The sequence below is a fragment of the Mustela nigripes genome, chromosome 6 (genome assembly GCF_022355385.1).
Source record: "Mustela nigripes isolate SB6536 chromosome 6, MUSNIG.SB6536, whole genome shotgun sequence".
Lineage (NCBI taxonomy): Eukaryota > Metazoa > Chordata > Mammalia > Carnivora > Mustelidae > Mustela > Mustela nigripes.
This window is the reverse complement of record NC_081562.1, coordinates 59,753,906-59,773,612: the sequence shown is the minus strand read 5'-3', so window position 1 is coordinate 59,773,612 and position 19,707 is coordinate 59,753,906.

Here is a 19,707-nt window from a genome sequence, read left to right as displayed (position 1 = left end):
TGGGGATCAGGGTAATGCTGGCTTCATAAAAAGAGTCTGGTCCATATACTATGCTGAGTGAAATAAGTCAAGCAGAGAGAATCAATTATCATATGGTTTCACTTATTTGTGGAGCATAACAAATAACATGGAAGACATAGGGAGATGGAGAAGAGAAGGGAGTTGAGGGAAATTGGAAGGGTAGGTGAACCATGAGAGACTATGAACTCTGAGAAACATCCTGTGGGTCTTGAAGGGGCAGGGGTGGGAGGTTGGGGGAACAAGGTGGTGGGTATTAGGGAGGACACGCATTTCATAGAGCACTGGGTGCGGTGCAAAAACAATGAATACTGTTATGCTGAAAGAAATTAAAAAAAAAACATTTTAATGTACTTCTATTGGACTTCTAATAAAGTAAAACATGAATATTAAAATAAATAAATAAATAAAATATTTTTTAAAAAAGAAGATATTGGCAGTTTTCCAAATTTAACAATTCTCATGGCCACCAGCAATGTATAACAGTTTCAGTTGTTCCACATCTTTGCCAACATTTGATAGTATCAGTTTTTCAAACATTAACTGCTCTGATAATTAACTTTTGGAAATGGTAATAATTGGGAAGTAGCAAGAAAAATTTTGAGTTGTACTACATCCTCTCAAATTGATAATATCAGGGTTTTAGATTAAGCATTCTAATGCTTGTGAATGGTGTAACATTGTAGTCTTTAACTTAATTTAACTGATGGCTTATGATGTTAAGCACTTTCTGATGTGCTTAGTGACCATTTACATATCTTCCTCTGTAAATAGTTGTGTTTTCACCTCTTAATTCCCTGGGTCTCTTGCCCCTTTACTATTGATTGTAGGATATATATAGATAGATAGATAGATAGATAGATAGATAGATAGATATTATCTCCATTGGTAAGTAGAATAATGTGAATATTATATCCTCGTCTGTGGTTTGTGTACTTAAATTTTTGTTGCTCTATGAATATGTGCACATCCATAAATTACCTAGAAAACTTCTTCCATATTGATTTGGAGTTACAAATAAGTTTTAGTCAGTAGGCAAATTTCCAAATATGGGAACTGTGATTAATGGATAGACTATATTTTAGTAAGAGTATTTTCATCTATGTTCATGAATGAAATTGGTATAAAATATTCATTCTTGTGATACTTATAACAGTTTAGTAAGGGGATTATGCTGGTCACTTAAAAGACCTAATTCTGTTCTATTTTCCTCTTTATTCTGAAAGTATTATTTCTTATAGATAGAAGTTATAAGTAAAGTAATTGGACCTAAGTTTCTATTTGTTGAAGAGTTTCTGAATATGGTTTCAGTTTTTTAAATAAAGTGCTAATTATATTTTTTAATTTTTATTTCTTCTTGTGTTAGTTTGGCTAATTGAGTTTTCAAAGAACTTAACCTAAGTTTTCTAATTTGTCAAAAGTATCAGCATAAATTGTTTATTTATTTATAAGTGGGTGGCTCACTTATTCTATCTATAGGATCTGTAGTAGTGCCTTCTATCTCTACTAGTTTATTATTATTTTTTTATTGATTGATAATTAAATAAATTATTTATTTAATTTATGATTAGTTTGTATTATTATTTTTTATTTATTTATGATTAAATAAATTACTTATTTATTTAATTTATTATTAGTTTGTATTATAAGTCTTTTTGATCAGTCATACTAGCAGTATATCAATTTTATTAATCTTTTCAAAGGACCAACTTTTGAATGTATTAACTAATGTTTCTTCAATTTCTACTTTACTATCACTATTTTTCCTTTTAACTTACTTTAGTTTTAATTTGTACTTTGTTTTCTACCCTCAAGTAGAAATTGAAATAACTGATTTTACACTAATTTTTTTCTAATAGAAGCATTTACATAATTACCTCTCAGCACTATTTCAGCTGCATTTCACACATTTTAATATAGGTTTTGTGGGTTTTTTTTCCACTCAGTTCAAAATATCTTCTAGGGTTTTTGTTGTTGTTGTTGTTTTACTTTTGGGGTGTCTGGGTGGCTCAGTAGGTTAAGCATCTGACTTTGGCTCAGATAATGATCTCCAGATCCTGGGACTAAGCCCTCTTCCATCTCCCTGCTCAGCGGGGAGTCGGCTTCTCTTTCTCTCTCTCTCTCTTTCATTCCCACTCTTGTTCTCTCTCAAATAAATTTTTAAAATAAATTTTAAAATTTAAAAAGTATTTTTATATTAAAAAATATTTTTAAAAATCTTTAAAAATGTTATGTATCTCTCTCTGATTTTCATTGAGATTTTTCTCTTTGGAGTTGTCACTTTTTACTATGCTTTACTATACTTTTTACTAGGTATATTTGCATTCATCATGTTTGATATCTTCAGTCAGCTTGAAAAAAAATTTAGCCAATTTCTGCTGAAATATTTCTTTTTCACTCTGCCATCACTTTCTCAATAAGACTAAAATTCCGTGATGTGTTAAACAACATTATCATGAGGCATATATCATTTATCTTCTTTTCAGTATTTTCCCACCTTTTCCCTCCTTTATTATCTAGGACCTTTTAACTCACTAACTTTCCAGTTTGTTAATCATTGTTTTGCTCTGTCAAATCTGCTATTAAGTCAGTTTATTAAATTCTTAAGTTCAGATATTTTATTTTTACAAAACCAAAGATACATTTTTGTTCTTGTCGTATAGATTCAAGATTCTAGTGAAATTATTTCTTTCATTGTCTTAAACATATTAATCATCCTGATTTTAGATTTATCTGTTTCAATTGCCTTGTTTTACTCTTCTTTTTATTTGGTCCTCTTTCTTGCTATGTCTAATAATTTTGTATTAAATGTTAATAATTTTTTACAAAAAATGATAAGGCTATGAACATTGTTATAGTTCCCCACAAATAATTTTTTTCTTCTGGGCATCAGTTTGTATACAAACAGAGCACATTGATACAACTAAGACTGGTGCATCTCAAATTTGTTCTTATTCCTATGCATGGTCTTTGTACTTTCTCTAGAAGGGTTCATGGGTCTATATCAATTTTGGAAAATCTTGAGCTCCAGTTTTTGTCTCCACAGCACTTTGAGACTATTGAGTTCTTCCACTTAGCTTTCCACATTCCACTCTTAGCTTTTGTGCTTATGCATTTTGACTTATATTTGTGTGAAAAGTCCACAAATGCCTTATGAGGAAGTTGATGCAGAATGTAGGCAACATTTTACTATGCTGTTTACCTTTTGAGATCTTGACGTCTCAAATTCTCCATATTTTGATGATCCTAAATTTCCATTTTTGTCTTCCCAGACCATTGATACTACAAAGTCTACTCCACTATTATTTGCTAAGCCTCTATTCTCATATTATGAATCAGCAAATATCCAGAGAGGATAAATGAAGGACAAATATTTAACTAGTCTTAGTGCATTTTTTTCTTAGTAGAATTTTGATTGTCCTAATATTTTTCCACTTCTTTTTTTTTTTAATTTAAAAGATTTTTATCTAAAGATTTAAAGTGGATTTTGACAATTGTCCAATAAATGCAACTCCAGACAGCCAAACATAATAGTTGTTTCTTCTTGTGTTTTCTTCTCTCTCCACCTCCATTCCTACCCACACTCCCTCACTCTGCTGGTTTTTACTGTATCTTTTGATGACAACTACTATTGCTGTTGCAAGAATGTTACCCTCTTGCCTCTTGACCATCACATCTCCTAGGTAGCACTGCTGCTACTACTAAGTACAAGTGCTTATGTATCAGAACTCTCAAGGAGAAATATAACAAGATGAAGGAGATTTTGTCTCATCGTTTTCTGAGTTATACTTTGGTAAAGAGATGCTAATCCACACTGTCCCATATACTATTATCTCTTTAATAAAAGCAATTTTCTAATACCCACAGATATTTACTCATAGACTATACAGACAGGGAATAACATACGATTTTTCTTTTATGTATCATTACTAGTAAGATATCATGAATCATATTTGGTTTTCTTATTCCCTCTTCCTTGGGTTAAGGTAAATGTAATTGAAAGAGAGTCTTCATAGAACTAGGAAAACAAAGTCTTAATAACTCCCTATGTAATTTTATCAGACATTAACATATCTAGCAACAGATACAGCTCAAAATAGTGATTCTTAACTGGGAGTGACTTTTCCCCTTTGCCCAGGAGAAATCTGGTACTCTCTGGAGATGATATTTTGAGCTACTACTGGACTCTATTGAATAGAGGCCAAGAAAGAAATTAAAATCTTGCAATGCACTGGATAAACACTGCCCCACCTTCCACCCTCAGCAAAGAAGTATTTGGCCTAAAATGTCAATAGTGCCAAGGGAGAGAATAACTGGCCTAGACTTAAGTTGGGTTCTTTCTGCTCTATAGCAACTGAGCTTAGCTTTTTTAAAGGCAATTATGACCAATTATCAAATACATTTTTAATGGCAAAGGAAAATAATACTATCAACAATACTTCAAATTTCTTTGTTATAATACAAATTATTAATTGCTTTCCTATACTATAGTTATTCGGGAAAATAAAATAATTCAATTTTGGTCCAGAAGATGACTAGTAACACTTTATGACTGTATGATGTTTGAGACAATGAGTTTATAATACCCCCAATGTTAAAGCTTATGTACTTGTTTTCACAGTGTCATTCAGTAGTCAAGGTATATGAAAGGAAAGAATACCTATAGTTAGACTGATTCAATTTTGAGTTTTTAGAACACATTTTTTGGAAAGCAAAGAAGTCTAGGATGGTCAATGTGCTGACAGTGACTGAAATGATACAGAATGGAGTTAAGGTTAAGTGGGGAAACAAGTTTCAAAGTCAGGTTGCAAGACAGACTAAGATGAAAAGTAAGAGGAGGAGGTCTTGGGACTCTTGTTAAAGTCAAACAGCAGACTTTTGATTCTGGAGCTAAAGTCTGCTGTTGACCTCAACAGAATATGAGAGCAAGCAGAGCAATAAGAACTTATTATTAAAAAATTATTTTTTGATATAGTGAAATTTAAGATCTTAGAAGTGGTATAACTTGAGGTGATGGCAACATTCAATGTTTGGCCAAGGAACTGAATTGATAACATTAAATGGAAATAAATGTTTATAATTGCAGTAATATTTGAGACCTCAATGACTAGGTTGTTTGATAATACTATAATGCTGCATAAAAAGAATATGTAAAATTAAGTTGTTTACACAGTAAGTATTTGTTTATATTTCATATCTTCATAGGTCATTTTGTGAGGTTCTGCATTAGACTGTTCATTGGCAGCACTTGGCTGAAGGCTTTGGTTTTGAGTCAGAAAGCCTGATGTGTCTTTTCATTTTCATTGGTCCAATAGCTCTCCAGGGCATATTTTTCCTTTGGAGAATGATAACAAGAGAGCAAGCAGAAAATTCCAGTGTTTCATGAATCCTACCCCAAACTAACATAATGTCATTTCTGCCCATATTCCCCTGGTCAAAGTAAATCACACAGAAAAGTCTAATATTAGTAAAATGGATATACCATCTTCAATGGAAGGAATTGCAAAGACAAAAGAAAAAGGTCATAAATGTATTATTTTGCTAGGGAAACTGTTTTTAAATATTCAAATAGTGAGTCACTCTATTATAGATGTATAACCCTTATGTTGTCAAGATTACTATATTAGACATGAAAGAACACCGAAGGAAACCCCTGTGAAAGGGAAAAGGAAGTATGCAGTGGAAAGCAAGACGAATGTTCATACCACAATGTAGGTCTGACTCTGGCAGGAGAGGAAAAAAGGAAGGAGGACTGAATCAAAGACTCTCAGATAATACTGTAGTTTTAAGAAAGTCAAGGACAGATTAATGAGAAGTTCTTAAGCCAAAGCTGCCTGGATAAATCTCACCTTTCACAGGTACAGGCCCTTCATTAATACTATGCCATACTAAGTCTTTGCTTAGAAGTAGCCAAAAGAAACGTGACTGTAATGTAAATGCAGAGATGGATTGAAGGGACAGGATTTGGGGCTTGTAGTCCACTCTGCCTCCTCCCATCAAGAGACCTACATGGTGCATTTCCATGGCTGCCATAATCACACAGTACATGGGAGTGGAGGAAAAAAAAAGTCTTGAGAATCAAAAGTAAAAGTTCTTAGTGAATGAGGGAGAGATACTACCAAGTAGTAGTAGATAACCAAGTTGAGAGAGAGAGGGAGAACAAGAGCAAGGGGAGGGGTGCAGGAGAAGGAAGGGACAAGCAGACCCGTATGGAGCCTGATGGGGACTCAATCCCAGGACCCTGAGATCACGATCTGAGTTGAAGTCAGACGCTTAACTGACTGAGTTACCCAGGAGTCCCCCAATTTTTTTTTGTTAAGATTTTATTTATTTATTTGACAGAGAGAGATCACAAGGGAGAAGCAGGCTCCCCGCTGAGCAGAGAGCCCGATGAGGGGCTCGATCCCAGGACCCTGGGATCAAGACCTGAGCTGAAGGCAGAGGCTTTAACTCACTGAGCCCTCCAGGTGCCCCCCCAATTTTTTAATGAAACCCACGATTGTTGCAAATGTTTACTTCTCTCATTCTCAAGTGTTTGTAGGTAACCATTCTAATAATCAGCTATGCCACTCTGTCAAGAATTATTATTCATCTCACCACTTACTTGTCATTTTTAGAAAAATTTGCATTTTTTCCTATTTTTATTGTGGTAAAATATACATAAAATTATCTTTAAGTGTTCAGTTCAGTGATATTAAACATATTCATAATGTTGTGCGGCCACTCCTACCATCCATCTGGAGGACTCTTTTCATCTTGCAAAACTGAAACTCTATACCTGTTAAACAGAACTTTCCACTTTCCCCTCCTACAGCCCTTGGCAATCAATCACACTATATTCTGTGTATGATTTTGATAAGTCTAGGCACCATATATAAGTAGAATTATACAGTATCTGCCTTACAAATGGGGTAATTTTTTTTTTTAGATAACAATTTTTAGTGTATAGAAACACAACTGGTTTTTGTGTGTTGATCTTGTATGTTGCAACTTTACTGAAGGAATTTATTAGGTCTAATAGGTGCTTGTAGGATTTTCTTTTTTTTTTATTAATTTTTTATTTTTTATAAACATATATTTTTATCCCCAGGGGTACAGGTCTGTGAATCACCAGGTTTACACACTTCACAGCACTCACCAAAGCACATACCCTCCCCAATGGCTTGTAGGATTTTCTATATATTAGAGCACATCATCTGCAAAAAAGAGACAGTTTTGATTGTTTCTTTCTTATTAAGATCCCTTTTATTTCTTTTTCTTGTCTGACTGCTCTGGCTAAAACTTTTAGTGCTATGTAGAATGGGAGTCCTTGTCTTCTTCCTGATCTTAAAAGAAAGCTTGGAACCTTTCACAAATGAGTAAGATTTAGCTGTGGGGCTTGTCATATAGGTCCTTTATTATGCTGAGGTATATTTCTTCTATACCCAATTTGTTGAGAGTTTCATCATAAAAGGATGTTGAATCTGTCAAATGCTTTTTCTGTATGTACTAAGATAATCATTAAAATTTTTTTTTAAGATTTTATTTATTTGTCAGAGAAAGAGAGAGAGCGAGCACAGGCAGACAGAATGGCAGGCAGAGGCAGAGGGAGAAGCAGGCTCCCTGCGGAGCAAGGAGCCCGATGTGGGACTCCATCCCAGGACGCTGGGATCATGACCTGAGGTGAAGGCAGCTGCTTAACCAACTGAGCCACCCAGGCGTCCCCTGATAATCATAAAATTTTTATCCATCATTCTGTTGATGGGATGCATTATATTTATTGCTTTGTGTATGTTGAACTGTCCTTGCATCCCAGGGTAAATACTAGATTTATTATTATTATATATACCTATTATGGTATATGTGCTTTAGAGAGGGGTTGAGTTCATCTTCTAAACATCTGCCTTTGGCTTGGGTCCTGTTCCCAGGGTCCTGGGATTGAGCGCTACATCAGGCTCCCTGCTCAGTGAACAGCCAACTTCTCTTTCTCCCTCTTCCTCTGCCTGCTGCTCTGCTTACTTGTGCTCTCCAACTCTCGGTCAAATAAATAAATAAATTCTTTAAAAAAAAATTCACTTAGCAAATTTTAACATAATTCCAGGGACTGAGAATGTAGCATGTAATATATTCTAGTAATACAGAGTGAAACAGACACAAATGTTTTTCTCAATATTCCAATGATCATAGTATATGACAAAAAATAAACAATCAAATTTTCATTTTTTAAATATTTTATTTATTTATTTATTTATTTAAGCAAGTGAGAGAGGGAGAAAGAGGGAGAAGGAGGAAGAGAAAGAGAGACAAACAAGCAGGGGGAGCTGCAGAGGGAGAGGGAAAAGCAGGCTTCCCGCTGAGCAAGGAGCCCAATGTGGGGATCCATCCCAGGGACCTGGGATCATGCCTGAGCCAAAGGCAGATGCTTAACCAACTGAGCCATCCACATACCCCTCAGATTTGTATTTGAAAATTTAAAATTTTTTAAATCTTTTTAATTTAATAAGTATTAAATGCCTTATTCTTTTGAAGTTTGTAAGAAAAATGCCAATCTACAAAAGTGACATAGTCTATCCTGACCTGATTTTAATTCTATAATTGTTAGTTTTCAGAAAAGAAAATATAACCTTTACCAAGTCATTTTAGTTACTGATTTCCTTACTCTCCACCTCATTTTCAAAGGATTTTTAGTTCATATTCTGTGTGTAGTTACATTTATAAACCTACTGAACAAACACATATATCCATTTCTCAACAAAATATCCAACAGAAATCTCCACTGAGGTATGATCTGATATTAGCACTTATGCAATGGCTACAATGGACTTGAATGTGTATTCTACCAAGTACTTGACATTAAGTTTGTTCTAGCTATCTAGTAAGTTCTCATAGGGGCTCTGATGATTCTTACTACAGCTCATTAGATATGCTTTGAGTACTGTTACTTTAAAATGAAAATATTCCAGCCTTATTACCACCATCACTGACAAATGTCTTAATTAAACTATTGATTCCAGCAATGATACAGTTTATGGGTACTCAAAAGTTGTAAATCCTTCCTTCCATTATGTTTTAAATTCTGCTCTAAGTATTACAGATTCCAGTGGTTAAATATATGCACCTCTAAGAATCATTTAATTTATTAATTTATTATTATTTAATTCTATTATTTAATTTATTAATTTAATATATTATTTAATTATATTATTATTTAATTATATCTATTATTATTTAAGTCTAACAATTATTCTAGGAGGTCTTCTAATCTTACCCTCCTTTTTACCTTTGGATGATGAAGCTCTCTACAAGGTCACTTGGGGAATAATGAGACTCTGAGATATAATTTTAGTTCATTGTCTTTTCCTTTATATACTTTATGTACTCTGTTCTTTGAGATCTACCTCTTTCTCGCTTTTCATTGTTCTAATTTCTACTCTCACTTTTTTGCTCTTTCTTTGTTCCTTCTATCTAATTCTAATTCTATTTCCTGGCTCCAGAGTTCTTTTCCCTTTTCCTTCTTGGTTTCTCTGGTCATCAATTACATTTATTCACAGTCCCATGTTTCTTGTATGACAAATGAACTGTATGATTACCAAGAAGCAAACTGGTTCCATGCATATGAGTTACCAAAATAGCATAAGCAGCTTTACAGAAAGTTAAAAATAAAACAAAAGATACTATACTTATAAAATTAGCTGGAAAGAGTAAGATCATCAGTCAGTCAATGTCATAAGAGAATGTCTCCTAGACGAAGAAAAAAAATAGGAAAGCCTGGCTCTCAGTTACTGTATTGGGCATTCTTCAAATACTAGTTTTTTTAAAGATTATTTATTTATTTAGAAAGAGAGAGAGCATGCATGGTTATGCATGTAGGAAGAGGCGCAGAGGGAGAGGGAGAAAAATCCTCAAGCAGACTCCCCGCTGAGCACAGAGCCTGACATGGGACCTGATCCCATAACCCTGAGATCATAACCTGAGTCAAAACAAAGAGCTAGATGCTCAACCAAATGAACTACTCAGGTACCCCACAAGTATTATTTAATTTCATCTTTCTGTAGCACTTTCAAGTAGTCATTACAGAGGAAAGTTAATCTCAACAAAATCTATAATACCCAATATCATACAACAACTTGTCAGAGTTGGGAATAAAATTCAGGTCTGTCTCTCTCTAAAACTTCATGTTCTTTTTGTCATCACTCTTTCTTGGTAGCCTCTCATCATTTCCAGAGAAGAAAACATGCTGAAGTTGGTTACTTGCTAATTATGATGCTTAAGATATTTTCAATGAAAGTGAAGAGAATAAAATCAAGTTAGTCAAATCAAATTGATCATTATTTTCTTTTGTGCACTGGCTTGCTACCTAATTGGCTAATGGTTGGAACTGATAGTCAGCTGTGATAAAACTAATTAAATCAGTTCTTGTTAAAAAGGAAATGATTGCTATCTAAATATGGTATCAAGCCTAAGGATTCTTATGTGCTACAATTTACTCCATCTCCAGGTATGGTAGTCAACTTTGCATACAGAAGAGTTCATTCAGAAATACTGCACATGTCCCAAGACAGCAACTTCAGATCCTTAGACTCTGATACACTCTATGTGAGCATTTATTCTTAAATAATACAACAAATAATGCAGATAATGAGAATCCTGAAAACCGCCTATGATTTTTTATTAAAGTAACAAATTACAGAAGATTAAATATTACACCTGTAATAGAGTAATTTGCCTTCATTTGCACTAGTGACGTTTAAAACACAATTCTTTTTGGGTTTCTTGTGCTTCTGTATATGTTGTGAATAGGCACTGACTTGACTGCCCCTTGCTCTTGACTATCTTTCAAAAGTCCCTGTAGAGTGAACAGACATGGAAGACTGAAACAGAACCTCCCTTTTGGGGCAACAGATAGACATGTTTGCTCTCTAGTATGAAGAACTCAGATTTCCTGAAACTAAGGTCCCTCTCTCTGGAACCTCACTGGTGAGTGTGTGTACTACCTGTCCCTCTTCATGTTGCCCTGTGGGAGTCAAAACTCAGAGAACTGGCATGAAAATATGGTTGTCTGGCTGTAGCTATTACTATGAGTAGTAAGCTGTCCTCTGACTAACTCAAGAGACATGTGTCTTTTGCCAAAACCCATGAAACTGAAGCAGGCTAACATGTTAGCTTGCAAGTAGGGTAAACTCTTGACAATTGACAGTCCTAGGCAATGAACAGAAAAACTACTACTAAAAACAATTCTAGAAAATACCAGTGGACACTTGACAGTGGAAGCAGTTTGGAAAAGGGACAAGCTTAAAATCTTTTTATAGGGTTGCTTAGGTTTAGATCTCTCTGATCCTAGACTAGTTACTTAAACTTACCTGGTTTAAATGTTAACATAAGAGTAATTCATTTTTTAACATGCTGTTATTTGCACTTCAAACTTCTTTCTGTTTACTGTTTTAGAGGCAAATTTTAAGAATAAGTCTAAATTTCTTTTTTAAAAATGTTCCTTTAATATGTTTTATTTTACTGAATTTTGATAGTTTAATCCATTTACCAAAGACAGTATCTCATATTCATTAGAATAGATAATAAAAATTCAGTATTTTGGTCAAAACCAGTATTTCTAAAACAATATTTAGTAAAAATAAATAAAACTCCTTTTCAGTATTGAGTAAAAATAAACTCCTTACTTTAAAACATTATCATCATTTTATATTCATAATTCAGTTCAATTTATATCACCATTTGAAATCACTACTTTTTTCAGTTATTTGTATTTATAAAACTGTGTTATTTCATACTGAGTTTTCAATAGAAATATCCTTGGAAATCAGATACACAGTGGAATATAGTTGGCCTATAAAATAATTATAATACAAATCGAATTTGCATTATTTAAAACTAATGCTAGCATGGACAGAATCAGTCTAATATCTAGAATGTCAGATTGGGTAGCAACAAACGTGTTTTCTTTCTTTTAACATATGATATTTATTATTTGTAGAAGGCCATCTCTGTGTATAGTCCAAATATATTTGTTAGTTATCTAGAAAAAAAAATTGACCCTTTTCTCAAAGAAAAAAAAAAAGCTTGTTATAATTTAAAAATTGTCAATTTAAATATCCAATACCAAGGACAGCAGGTAGTTTCAACCTAAAATTTTGTCTCTTCATTTTGGCATCTGAAATCTCAGGTACTTATGTGGAACATAATCAACTCCTTCACCCTGGTCTCTGCAGTATTTTTCTATATGAGGTTTTGTGTTGCTAAATGTATAACATAAGACATTAAGGAGTATGAGGGGAACCTCAGGAAGTGTGAATATCACTTTCATAGATTTCCTTGCAGTCTTTCTTTGGTGCCTGCTACAAAACCCACTTAATCAGCACCCTGATAAATGGTGCATCCACTTAATTGGAATAATTGCCAAGGAGAAGAATCAATGTAGTTCATTTCAATGACTCCAAACAATGGATAAATTGCACACAGAGTCCATTTAAATAGCACCCCTGATGTTGTCTGTAGGCCTAAAACAGGTGTGAATTGGTATTTGCCAGCACGAACTTCCCACTGTGTAACCTTTTTTTGGCATCATGCTGCTTTCCTGTTCTACCACAGCTGCTAAATTAGGTTATCTTACTTCAGATGAGAAAGTTAAAGTCCTTGAAGCTCTAATTCCTCAGTAACATGTTCACATGAGCATTATCCCAATAATAAAAGAAAAAGTAAGTATTTTGAAAAAGAGTAACTAATTAGATGCTGAAAGAGAGGAATGACATGCTGTCAACATCTTTTTTAAAAAACTCAAAACACTAAAATATTAGAATAATTCTTAAGCTTCTAATAAGGAAAGAACACCAGGGCACTTACATCCCAGTGGATATATCTTCAAATTATATTAGAAACATGGAATCGTTTTTCAGAAGAGGAACTAGGTGGCAAAATATCCCTTTCTAATTTCTAGTTTCATGTTGTTGTATATATGGGTATAACCTTTTGATAATCAAGATGACTGATTAATTAACACATTTTTTTCAGACTCTGTGCTAATTAAGAATATTCTACTACATTTTTTCAGTTTCTTTTAAAACTAAATCCATATGCAAAATGTCTCTATCTTCCTACATGTTTGTTTATTTATCTTGTGAATCTGTTTGCTGAAATCTGTTCATGAGAGAGGTTGAGACTGGAGATCTAAGAGTTGGGAGGAGGAGCATTAAGACTGATTCCCCTGTGGAGTTCCTGATGCACTTTCTCATGATAAACCTTGGCACCTTTCAAAGGGATGGACCTCATGAAACTCTAGAAGGAAAGGGTAGGTGGCGTGATAGACATCATTTCATGCAAAGTCCTCATTTACAGATGAGGAATTTCAATCCTAGACAGACAACTTGTTTTTCAAGTTCTCTCAGCTGGTTAGAGGTGTAGAGTCAGACTTCTTGGGTCCTGTTTCAAGAACCTTTGAACTGTCCCCTTCCTCCATATGACAGTAGCTATCTTACCAAACGTAAGGAAGAAAAGGAACACTGAAGACTGCAAACTGTTTACATATTTATTGGTATACTGTACTGTTCCTACATGATTCTGCATTCTAAGTGCATGTTCATGAAACCATTTTCTTATCCACTTATGCACTCTCTCAGCAAAATGTATGACTTATTGCTATATTCAATCAGTAGTAGGCCTCAGAAATTTGGCTGCTATGTCCCTACCTTCAAAGCTTTTACAACTAGAGACTAGTCCTGGTATTTGGGGGAGTGACATATTTGATTACCACCCTTGGAGTGCCTGGGTGGCTCAGTCAGTTAAGTGTCTGCCTTTGGCTCAGGTCCTGTTCTCCAGGTCCTGGGATCTAGCCCCATGTCAGGCTTCCTTCTCAGCAGGGAGTCTGCTTCTCTCTCTCTCTTTTTTCCCTCCCTTCATCCCTCCCCAATCCTTATTCACACTCTCTCTCACACACACACAAATGGATAAATAAAAATCTAAAAAACAAAACAAAACATCCTTTATGACTATGCTGCACACCAGGCTTTGTATAACATCTCATTTAATCTTCACTGCCATCTTATGAAACAAGGAATATTGGCTATATTATATAAATCAGAAAAATGAGATTCAATCCTATTCAGCCAATAATTGGCAGGGGCAAGTTTTGAATCTGTCTGCTCTTATAGTCCAAACTTTCTCTTTCCCATGTCATATCCCATTGGGACTGGTAAAAAAGATGACTGAAATTTAATATGTATCTACCTCATAGATTTGTCTATTAAACGGGAAAATTCAGTTGCAGGAAGTGCACATATTCATCCTAAGAATGTGCACATTCAGGCATGGGAGTGGTCTCCACTAACAGTATAGCCATGATTTATCAGACACAGAGCTGAAAGAAAAAGAACTGAAGCATTTTCTTTAACTCTAATCATAAATTAACTTCAGTGTGGTCTCCTCTCAAACTTTCCTTTCCAATTTTTAAGAAGCTAAAAAGACACCTCTGAAAATAGAGGTCTAATGTTACATTTGGTTATCATTTTACTTGAATGTCATGGTCATTGCTTGAAGGGGCAGAACCTAAAATAACCCACACAACATCACCACTATAGTTGTTAGGGAGGAAATTTATGCAGGTGAACAACAAAGGCAACACTGCAAAAGAAATTTGGATAGCCAAAGGGCAAAGTGTAGCCCTGAACAGAAAAAGAGGGCCCAGTTATATGTACATAACCTAGTTACATTTATACATGCATCAGGTAAGTGGGGAAGCAAATTACAAAATCTCAAGAAGCCACTGCATGTCACCTGGTATATGGAGGAGGGAGAAGGGCTATGGGTAAATGCCTTAGACTCAGGCCCCAATCCGCACTTCTGATCAATACTTTGAATATAAACATAAAAACAATATTGTAGGATTTAATCTTCAATCAACTGAACTAGAGGCACCTGGGTGGCATAGCCGGTTAGGTGTCTGTTCAGTTCCAACTATGACCTCAGGGTGGTAAATTCAGGGTCATGAGGTCGAGCCAAGCATCAGGCTTTGCTCTGAGCCTGGAGTCTGCTTGGGACTCTCTCTCTCTCTTTCTAAACTAAATACATAAATCTTAAAAAAAAAATTTACTGAACTAAACCAGTATTTAATGAGTATTACATTATACATGTGACCCACAGTTCTAAATTTATATCCATGAGACACATCAAAAGAAATTATATTTAAATTTATGTATTTCAAATATTGACATGAAGCTACACTATACTGCACCACAACATTTTAATTCTGATCACTTAATTGTATACTATATTTTGTTTCAAAAAATGTATCTGTAGTCTTTAAAAACTAAAACAAAAATCAAAAGTTATTAGGATTAAAGGGAATTTTTTAAAAATATATCTAATGTAACAGTATCATTTTTGAACAGATGGCAAATCTTAACTTTTATTTTTGCACTGCACATATTGTTAACACTTGACCTGGTATGTTCCCTTTGGATAATGATTGTAACATGATAAAGCGAAGAAAAAACAACTAAAACTGTTATCCTGTTAGCAACTAAGATTAATTTGATATAGCAAAGCATTGCTAAATAATCTGGCAAAACATGAGGTATTTTGTATATCTATTTTAGGAACATAAACTAGTCATTACAAAGGATAGTGACAAGCAGGTATGTTGCAAATTTCAGATTAATTAAAATGCTGTTTAACAAGCCTTATTAGAATGCAAACGTTTTTCATGATTGCTATCACAAGCTGGGTTTCGGTTTTGTTTGCTGGGTTTCCTATCCATTTAAGCTTTTCTATTCCACCATCCGGGCCTCCATTCCGTTGCATTGAAGTGAACCCAAGCACAGAAACATTAGCCTAATGCATGAGAACAATGAGGTGAAGAAAAAAAAAAAGACTGAAGAAGTAAGTCTAATTACTCTAGTTTCATAGAATAAGCTTTTAAGGCTAAGTTCACACTAGGGCAATTACCCACCTAATTGCTCTAGTTTGAAGCTGGTTTGAAAAGATGTTTTCAGCAATGTGAGGGGAAAACATGCAAATTCAGTGGATTGGTTTGATCCCTATTGCCCTTTTTATTAAAGAAAAACCCCTTGAAGTGTTGAGATGACATTCCTTGAACATACCTCTAATGTACCACAAAGCCTTTCCTGATAGATTGCAAAGCAGTGTGGAATCACACCTAAACCCATGTACTAACCTTATTCTAATAACAGACCAGTAAGTAGGGGGAAAAAAAGTGTCTCTAAAAATACAAAGCCTCCATTTACACAGGCAACATAATGCTTTTTATAGTATAATGAATAATGTAATGTATGTTTTTATTTATTTTATTTGAAAAAGCTTTTTTATTCTTTTGTTTAAGAGCATTCTCAAAAGTTATGCCCTTATATATCTGGTTAGTTCTATAATCCAAACCCCTTAAAATGCAAAGTTTATGTATCTGAGTTAGAAGAGACTGATAAAATGTCCAGTGAGATGGAGCTCTCGAGTAATATATGATGGAAAATGTGTTTCATAGAAAGGTAGGAAGGTAGAAAAGATGGAAAAAAGCAAGGAAGGCATGAAAGAAGGAAGGGAGAGGGGGAACTAACAGTGAGGTGGAAGTGAAAACCAAGGTTGATGGGGGGAGGCGAGCCCTAAGGACTTCAAGGCTATGCCTCTGGCAGAGCACATAATTTCATGGGTTGGCACCTCTTTCCGGAACCACTTGGATGCAAACATAGAGCTCTAAAGAGATTTATTCAAAGCAAGGGTAAATTTAGAGCTAAAGGAAATGAATTATCTGAGCCACACTCATTGTTAAAGAAAGAAAACCAAATTTTAGAGAACTGTCAGAGTCACATGAAGAAATAATAATACAGTTTGTTCTCGAATCCAGGTTTCCTCACTGCCAGTCGGTTTAAGAATGGTTTACAGATGGGAGGAACAAATGGAAATCTGTCCAGGTTAGTTTACTGGGTTAGAAAAAGAGCAGAAATGCCTTTTAACTGCCGTCTACATTTAGGTGACCAGAAAGCAAGTACCAAAACTCTGTGTGAAAATAAGGTACATAGGTCCAAGTCTATAGGTAAGAAATGCTGAAGGAGAGCTAAAGAAACATGACATGGAGAAGGAAAAAAAAAAAAGAAGCTGAAAGAAACTATCAGAAGATCTTTAGAGGAATGAGGGGTTTTGTTCTGATCTAATGCTGGCAGGGGGTTTTGAACATTCTTGACACAGGATTATCTGGGGGTGCTAGATGCTTTTAAAGAGGTAAAGTATAAAATATATACTTGATTTCACGGTTGCATGTTTGTCACTTTTCTTCTGAGGTCTACCTCTGTGATGGGGGGGAAGAGGAGAAGATTAAGGGCAGAAAAACACAATAGGGAAAGAAATGTTTGACACTTTAACTCATAAAACCACATCTATAAAGATTAACTAAAACGATACTTCCCTTAAAGTTTCAGAAAAAAAGAAAAATTCTATAGTTCTTTAGAGTTGAGAAATCACAAGGAAAGCAACAAATTGGCCCCCCATTTACCTTAATGCTGACAACCTTTTTCTAAACATACTATTTTTTTTTAAATTTGTGATTATGCCTAGCTCTTTAAAAGATTTAAGGAAAAGAAAAATAATTTATCCTCTTTGATTCCATTGGTGATTATTTTAAAAAGCCTTTTTTTGTTTATTTAGGCTAAACATGGCAAATATCTGGTATAAATGTACCTATTTGCTAGTGTTTCACTCAACACAGACATTAATAATTAGTCACTGTATTAGAGACAGTCAACTGATTTTTCACTAGCTTATCATCCCTACTTTGGACCAGATGTCAGTAATGGATTTCTTTAAGAAGTCAGTGGATATTAAAAAGACAGTGGATATTTTGGGCTTGATAGACCATAAGAACTCTGTTTCATCTACTTAAGTTTGCTGTTGTAGCTCAGAAGCAGCTACAGACATGTAAAAGAGTAACTGCCTCTCTATTCCAGTAAAATTCATTTACAAAAACAGATACTGGACATATAACATTAACAAAAGAAATAATAAAAACCATATGATTATCTCAATAGATGAAGAAAAAGCATTTGACAAAATACAACATCCATTTATGATAAAAGAAACTCTCACCATAGTGGGTTTAGAGAGAACATACCCCAAATAGCAAGGGCCATATATGAAAACCTACAGCTAACATCATATTCAATGAGGAAAAACTGAGTTTTTCTTCTAAGATCAGGAAGAAGACAAGGATGTATACCCTCGTCACTTCTGTTCATCACAATACGAGAAGTACTAAAGCAATCAGATAAAAAACAAAAAGAAATAAAAGGCATCCAAATTGGTAAGGAAAAAGTAAAACTGTCACTATATGTAAATTACATGATACTATATATAAAAAACTATAAGGATTCAAAAAAAAAAAAAAAAGACATTGGAACTGATAAATGAATTCAGTAAATTCCAGGACCCAAAATTAACATACAGAAATCCATTGCATTTCTATACATTAACAACAAAGCAGCAGAAATAGAAATTTGAAATAATTTCATTTATAATTGCAAAAAGAATAAAACACCTAGGAATAAATTTAACCAAGGAAGTAAAATACCAGTACTCTGAAAACTATAAAACACTATGAAAGAAAATTAAGAATCCCCAAATAAATTATATCCCATGCCACCAAATTAGAAGAATTTATATTGTTAAGCTGTCCATACTACCAAAAGCTATCTCCAGATTCAATGCAATTCCTATCAAAATACCAATAGCAGTTTTCACAGAAATATAATGAGTAATACTAAAATTTGTAAGAAACCATAAAAGATCCCACATAGCCAAATCAACTTTTTTTGCAGATTTTATTTATTTGAGAGAGAGAAAGAGAGAGTGTGTGACGTGTGCATGAGCAGTGACAAGGGTCAGAGGGAGACTCCCCACTGGACAGGGAGTAGATGCATATGTATAGGTTCAATCCCAGGATCATGACCTGAGGTGGAGGCAGATGCTTAACCAACTGAGCGACCCAGCCCCACACCCGCATCCCCCAGGTATAGCCAAAGCAATCTTGAGAAAGAAAAACAAAGCTGTGCAATTGTGTATCACAATCCCAGATTGCAAGATATACTGCAAAGCTGTAATAATCAAAACAGTATGGTACTGGCACAAAAATAGATACAAAGATCAACAGAACAAAAGAGCAAGCCCAGAAATAAAACTGTGTAAGACATGTATTGATGTATATGGTTAATTAATCTATGACAAAGGAGATAGGACAATGGGAAAGAGACAATCTTTTCAATAAATGGTGGTGGGAAAACTGGTCACTTACATGCAAAAGAATTAAACTAGATCATTTCCTTACAACATACACAAAAATAAACTCAAAATAGATTAAAGACATAATGTGAGATCTGAAACCATAAAAATCTCAGAAGATAACACAAGCAATAATTTCTCTAACATCAGCCACAGCAACACTTTTGTAGATATGTCTCCTGAGGCAAGGGAAACAAAAGCAAAAATAAATTACTGGGACTACACCAAAATAAAAAGCTTTTGCACAGTGAAGGCAACCATCAACACAATGACAAAGCAACTTACTAAATAAAGATATTGTAAATATCTTTACAGTGCTAATCTGATTAAGAAACTAATATGGAGGGGCGCCTGGGTGGCTCAGTGGGTTAAGCCGCTGCCTTTGGCTCAGGTCATGATCTCAGGGTCCTGGGATCGAGTCCCGCA